The sequence below is a fragment of the Coffea eugenioides genome, chromosome 1, assembly GCF_003713205.1.
Source record: "Coffea eugenioides isolate CCC68of chromosome 1, Ceug_1.0, whole genome shotgun sequence".
NCBI lineage: Eukaryota > Viridiplantae > Streptophyta > Magnoliopsida > Gentianales > Rubiaceae > Coffea > Coffea eugenioides.
The window spans coordinates 13,617,887-13,625,598 of NC_040035.1; the positions used below are offsets into that span (position 1 = coordinate 13,617,887).

At 33.8% G+C, this 7,712-nt stretch overlaps 1 long non-coding RNA gene across 1 annotated transcript; it reads left to right on the forward strand.

Annotated features, from left to right (window-relative positions):
* The first annotated feature begins 3,315 nt into the window (after positions 1–3,315).
* Positions 3,316–6,978, forward strand: LOC113765817. Its single transcript, XR_003467789.1, has 3 exons — positions 3,316–3,571; positions 6,465–6,734; positions 6,863–6,978. It is a non-coding gene; the product is annotated as an uncharacterized LOC113765817 (long non-coding RNA).
* Positions 6,979–7,712: the final 734 nt, after the last annotated feature.

The window sequence follows — 7,712 nt, forward strand, 5'->3', positions numbered from 1 at the left end:
ACCAGTTTCAAGGTAATACTTGAGTATACCGAAATATTTACCCAGAGCTTCCGTCCTATCCGACCAAGCCCTTTTGCAGGCTCAAATAGTCCGTTGAACAAAGGGTTTTGGGCCTAGTTTAGCTGATGCGGTAAAGCACACATACAGCTTACATTCATGCACACATACAATAACATTTGACCAATTTTCAACCCTCAAACTCATCTAAGTCGAGTGCAATAAAGTACACCCCCGACTTAGAAGGCGAGGGACAATTGATTTAGACATCACAAGGAATCGCTAGCAATATTCGTAATAAGTACATTTATCACATAATTTCATTTAAGAAACATAAACAGTTAAGCACATAGTTCGGCAACACTCACCAAATATTCAAATAACTACTCTCGAGCTTCGAGGTGGTTTCTTGGCTCACAGCTACTTCCTCAAGCAAGTTAATAAATTCAAGGTAACTACATAATTTGTAGATGTTTACTTATTATTTATTACCCAATTATTTAACCTATTAAAATCAAGTTTGACCTTAAAATACAACATATAATATATATTCACTATTCATTCTACCTTTTATTTCGAAACTCATTGACTTTATCATTTTAACCAAGAAATATACATATACTCTAAGGTTATAATTTATAAATATTTAAATTAGGATTAAACTATTTTTCACTTAAGATTTTAAGGTTCAAGCTTAGGTACACTCCATTGGTTCCCGTTTAACTAGCTAGATTCTAAGCCTTCTGTAGTTAAATTTTATTGTACTATACCAGCCTCTCAAGTTATATAGTTTTCAAAATGCTTGTGATCAAGATTAAGTAATTAGAAGCTATTTTATATATATAGCTATAACAAGTTACCTTATATTCTCTATAAATATCATAGAAGCTTATTTCATCATCACCTCGGCCAACTACAAAAATTCCAGCAATATTACCTCCAATTTTCAGCAAAAACTCCATCTTTCACTTGCTTAAAGCACTAAATACGTAACATACATTTGGTCCAGCTTAAACCAATGCAAATAACACCTAATTTCAGCAGATTGTTCAACCAAAAGCCCCGCACAAAACCTGTCATCAGCTATGGCATTAATCATTAACTCTTCCAGCAATATAGCAGTTTGGTTTACAGCTTTTTCCTCCCTAATTTCTTCAGTTTAACCCCGACTCATTGTGCTAAATACAACCATTAAACTACAGAGTAGCCTTAAATGTTAGATATGAAAATTCTCAGAGTTGGAATTTGAAAGGAAAACTGATAAGGAACTTATTCTCCCTCTCGGCCATCTTAGCAGATTTCATTAGCTTTCTTCGCCAAATTCAGCTAGAATTTCCAAGGTTTTTATTAGCTTCAAATGCAAATATATGTTAAAACAAGAGATTAAACATATCTCGTGCATTTGTTGGTAAGTGTCTCCAAAATATCAAGCAACAGTTGCATAATCTGTCCTCATTCCCTCGACACAACATTTTGCAGCAGGTAAGTAGTAACTAATCAAGCTTTCCTTTAGCATAACTTACCAGTATCTAAAATTCATCATGCATGCTGGGATTAATGTGTTAGAAAGTGTTTGAGCCACAAGATGATATTCTGCAATCAAATTCTATAGAGAAAGCTGGGAAATTTCCATCTTCCTCCTTCGGTCAGCTTAGCAGAACATCCAATTACTTCTTGCGCAAACTCCCTCTCAAGTTACCAACTCTGCTTTAAATCCTTAGATAGAGTAAGAGTGTGAACTTATAGCCTGTATTTTTAGAAGAAAATTGTTCCATACTTTCGATTAATAAGCTGCACAACCAGTTCCTTTCTCTCGGATGGAGCTGAAAGAATTCCAGCAGGTCACTACAAGAAATTTAGCCTTTTATGACAACATTCTCAGTGACAATAGAGAAACTTGTCACAATTGAGCAAATTTAGTGACGACTTTTGATGTCGTCATAATTGACTGAGGATAGACTCGTCATCAGTGACAACATGGGATTAGTCGTCATAATATGGGTGGCACGCAACTGACCGTTGCGGCGGAAAATCACCATTGTGACAACTTCGAAAAATGTTGTCACTGAAATGGGTCCTACAGTGACAACTTACAATGTCGTCACAATAGGGGTTACCAATTCAGAGTTAGTGACAACAATTAGTCGTCACTGTTTAAAGTGCTTGTTCCTAACTCACTTTCATTATTTCTACTATGCCACCCAAATTTTTTCAATATGACTCATATGTGATAAATAAATTTTATTAACTTTATTATGACACCCTAAATTTTACATTTTAATCCCATATGTAATAAACTAATTTCATTAACTCTATCATGACACCTTATCTTTTGCAATTTACCCTCGTATGTGATAAACTGATTTCATTAATTCTATTATGGCACCCTATCCTTTACACTTTAGCCGATGTTTTTCATTAGCAAAATGAGGAAGGCATTGTAATAAAAAAATGTATACATATTTTATAATTGTTCCAAACTTAGCTAATAACTTGTACCAAACTTGATTCTCTTGACAACACATAGAAAATTATTGATTAGCATAGTGTGTAAAATAATGGCAAAGAACAATAAAATTCAATATGAAATAAAGTAAAATCTTGACAATTGCATGGCTAGAGTTTATTATTAATTACAATAGTCACATTATTTATGGTTTATAAATAGGTACTGGTACCAAATACATTTAGTGTTTCATGCCTGTATTAGCAAACTATTTTAGTTATTTGATCAACTAAACAGATTGTTAGGTCTTGTCAGACCACAATTTCGTACATAATTGATAAAATTATTAAATTAATACCAAAAATATTTGCATTAAAAGATTTTTTTGAATCATAAATATATTTTTAATAAGCTTTTTAGTTTTTGAATATTATTTTTTCATAGAGATAAAAAAAATCTACGTTAGTAAAAAAAATTATCCAAAAACACTAAATTTTCAAAGTTTTAATGTAACAAATCAAGTTCCAGATACAACTTGCGAGCTAAAAAAGATCAAAATAATAACAACCTTAATTATACAACGATTGGGGAAAGAAAAAGATAAATAGTAGAGAAGGTGATATTACTTATTATTATAAAGAAAGGTTCAAATAGTTTGTACAAAAGAGGATGAAACTGTATTTTTTGGTCTTAGCTAAAATGGAAGCGGGAAGCTGAAAATTGAAAGAGTATACGCGGGCGGGTGAACAAATGAAGCAGAAATGACGTCGTTTTGGCTTTGTTGTTTAACAAAAACGCTCATAACACTTGCAAAAATTTTGGACAAAACTTTCTTTCCCTCTTCTTGCCAGCTTCGGACACTATCATCTTCTTTTTCTCTCAACTACCATCTTGCTGAAATTATCCAAAAAATCACTTTAAGCCACCATTTTCATCCCTAATTTGAGCTACCCAAAAGATTTGTGCAGATTTAGTGGAGTTGCAAAGAGCAAAAATCCCTATATCGATGCAGCACTTGCTTGCTGGCAAGAACATAGGAAAATGACCATGAATTTTGGGGGAAAGCCAGAGTTAGAAGATTGAATCTTGAGGAAAACAAGACCTAAGGTTGTCACGGCATAATTTGAGGTAAATAATCTCAATTTTTCCATCTAATTTAGATATTTTCTATCAAATGTTGGTCGAGTGAGGTAAATCGTGAGTTTATGGGCCCAATTTTCCATTTAATCTTTCAATGGTGTGTGATTGAGATAGTTGTGAGAGTGAAACGAAGTGGAAGGAAGGGTCTTTAGTTAGCAATCCCTTGTGAAACGAACTGTCTTCAGCTGTTAGTCAATAGTACTTATTAGCATAGTTTAGTCAACACTTGTCTTCAGCTGAAGTTGGTTAGTGCTGATCTAACACGAAATTAAAGTACGTGGTGGAGAGATGAAAGCACAAGAATCCGCCAAGAGCTTTGTGCCTATTGATGTTAATAAACAAATATCTCATCTGTTCATGTAGCCAATGCAACATATTTTACTTTTTAAAAATCAATTTTGGTATCTGCATTTCTTCCCATGTTGCAAGATGTTTGGTATTGTCTTACTAAAGGGTTGTCAAACTACGAGGAAAAATCTGTGGGTTTATCTTTATCATTGTTGTTCACTAATAAGGTTGGGAGGGATGATGGAAAAAAGATGAAGGATTTGAAAGAATTGAGAATGGAGGATCCGGAGGTTTATAAGGAGCTTTCTCCTGACATGGAAATGTTTGTGACGCATTTATACAATAAAGAGTGCTTTAAGGATTCGAATTTCTTGCCCAGGAATAGGCTTGATATTACTTGTTTTGAGAATAGTTATGCTAGAGATTTTATCTAGTTTGCAGCTAAGCAGTTTGGCAAGGATAATCAGGAGGTTGCAAAGTAAGGATTTTGTTCTTGTTATAAGGCAGAGATATAATTTGCTCGTTTCTTGGCATCCTAGATTGTCTGTGAATTCCTTGCATTTGTATACTGAAGCACTAATCTATAAATATTGAGTGGTTGATTTCTAGATATCAGATGTAATTTTTTAAATTCTTCAATCTGATTATGAGAATAACAGGATGAGTTTTCCAGTAATATGCTTTCTCCTGTGTACTTAGATTATAATTTGAGACAGTGAGTTGCTTGTAGTCATGTTAATGCAATTGTAGGAATGGTATTTTTTGGCGTGGACTAATGAATGTTCTGCTTTCTTTGGATTATTTTCTTGAATGTATTAACTATTAAGAGGGGAACGGAAAGAAGATACTCACTTTTTATCTCAAACTTAGGATTAGTTATATAATGCTTAAGAATGGATATCCGATGGAACCTTGCTTTCTTCAAACTTTTGGACAAGAAGGTTGCCTATTTCATTTCCTGACATCTTCCTCTTCCCTCTGTAGTGGCTCCAATTTTTTATGCACGAACTGTAATGAGGGCATGGAAATACTGCCCTATTCGTTTTTTTTTTTGTGAACAAGTGTTTTGATGAAATTCTGTTGCTAGGTTGTCAGCTTGTATCCCTTCATTTTTTGGGCTTTTGCCTACTACTACCCTGCTATTAATCCTTTTTGTCCTATTTGTAACTAATCTTTGAGAAAGCAAGAAGAGAAAAATGTAAATAGAAGTGAGTTAGCAAGCAAACAAGAGGATGGACATCATGCTTTTTATTTTCAAATCAAGTAGAATGGTTAAGGACATTGTTGCGAGAACATTGGGGGTACATTGCAATTCATTGCAAATTCAATTATGTGCTACATGTGAAGATCACATAATTTAATGGCCATTTGTGCTCAAGTTGTAGTTATGCTTGACTATTTTCATTTTAACAAGTCATTGCATCCAAAAACACAATACAATTATCAAGTCAAGCGACGTGGTAACTGAGGGGGAAAAATTTTTTGGTTCCTTGACGTGAAGCAATGAGTAACTTTTTAAGTTGTGCTCAGTATTTGTACTATTATAGAGTGGAGTAGATTGCTAAAGTACAGGTGTAATTCTTTGTATGTTGCATATTCTGTTGAATTTGGAGTGAAACAGTCTACCATTGCTTGGCCTTCTAATAAGTTCCTGCTCTAGCTTCTTTTGATACAAGTTTTATATGTCACAGAGATTAGTAAAGCATTTTTAATGTATTGAGTTCCTAGCTTGCATCTTCTCCGTCTCAATCTTGTGAATTGGATTTTCAAATGGATGTCACACTGTGAGTCGATTTTCTTTTGCTCTTCATTTTGTAAACCATTTAAATTTTGTAAATGGTTGGTTTAGAACTGAAGCTGGAAAAATGTTAGTTTAGTTGTTCTCTTGTGCAGCTATTAAACTGGAAGAGATGTTTTTGACTGAAAGCATTTTCAAAACTACATAAGATATATCTGTTTTCCACATGATATATCACCTGGGACTTTAAAGGGTCGGGGGCTATGCAATTTGGAGGTTAAATCTTACTAAACTTTGCACCTTTGAGTTTTGAACGTGGCAGCATTAGCCAATTAAATTCTTGATAAGATGCCGCATCCTTTGTAACTACATTTTGAGATGGAACAAAATTTATAACATTCCTGCAAAACTTTTTAGAAGGATTTTGTTGTATGTAATTGTGTTCATAACTGTGAAAAATAAATTATTGGTGTGGCTTTATTTGGATTGTTCAAAGTGATCATGTAATTGTCTTTTTCACTGCTACTGTCTTAAATTATCTCAATCATTCAACTTTTATCTATTTCAACAAATGAAGTTGCCTGGCACAAGGTCCCAATTTGAGTTTCCATGTAATTGTCATGTCGGATATGAATTTGAAGAGAGCAATATCAGTGATTTTTTTTCTGGCCAATATGCAAAAGAGGAACGGAGTTGTGCTTTTCGAACTCATTTTCGAATAAACTCGAATAATGTTGATTATGCTGTTAAAAGTGCTTACCTGTTTGCACCATATGTTGTTTGAGAGGAAAGTATGGTAATCATTTTATTTGATTCAACCATATTCACGGGATGGTGGATCTGTGACAAGTATAGTTCTTCCCTTGGATACATATCTGGATAGCTTCGTAGCCGTAGCACAACCAAGAAGCAAGCAATTGAGCTTGACCACTTGAGGAGTGAAATTGAAGAGCATTGAAGAAGGGCAAATGCGGCAGAGCAATGAGCTACACAAATTGCAGAGGAATTCAATACTCAAAAGGAGCTAATTAAGAGCTTGCAAGAGCAGCAACTTGAAACTAGGGGCTGTACGAGGAGTTGATTGCCCAAATGAAAGACTTGCGCAAATGATAAACTTCAAAAAAGGTGAGGAGATAAATTCTTTGCTTTTATTTTGGCTGAAACTCTATTTTTGACTGATTAAAGTATATCTAATAGCATATTTTCTGATTAAAGTATACTCTAATGCATTTAATAGTTTATTTTCAATGCAGTCCAGCTTCATATTGATCATGAGAAGGCTATTGGATATGCTGATAGAGATGATTGAAATATGACATTGGTGCTGCAATCTATGCTTTAGTTTAGAAATCTAGTACTCTATCTTTTGGGAAGGATATGTATTGGTCATTACTACTTGAACTGATTATGTGGGATTTTGGACCCAACATTTGTGGTTCACTTTTGTTTTAATTAATTTAAAGATGTGTTATGGCCATATATATGAATTTCCGGCATATATTCTACGTTGATTTTACTTTTTGTCAAAATGAATGTTCTGCTATAATTGTTGAAAATGCCATGGCAATACTATATAACTCTTGAAGGCAATACTGACATGCAAGTTCACTAAACCTTTTGTCAGGTTGAGTTTTGCTATAATTGTCGGAAATGCTGTGACAATGTTGTATTTGTAATGAACAATTGCAGCTCTTCAAAAAAAAGTTCAATGACAATCTTTAATGGTTGTCACTGACATGCAAGTTCACTAAGTGACAACTATTCTTGTCACTGAATACTAGGATTGATAGTGACAAGTTCAAGTCGTCACTATAGACTTCAAATTTGTGATGACTTTTGTTACATTTATGATAAAAAAAATATGTGAAACAGTGACAAGAAAATTAGTCACAGAATAATAACTGTTAGTGACGACTTCGTTCTCGTCATTAAATAACAAGATTTAGTGACGACTTTCAAAGGGTTATCACATAGACCCATTTGTGACATAGAATTAGTGACAACCATGTGACAATGGAAAAAGTCGTCACTATACTCATATAAGACGACTTTTTGATTTTTAGTGATGACTTTTTTTTTGTCACAAAAGGCCAAATTTCTTAT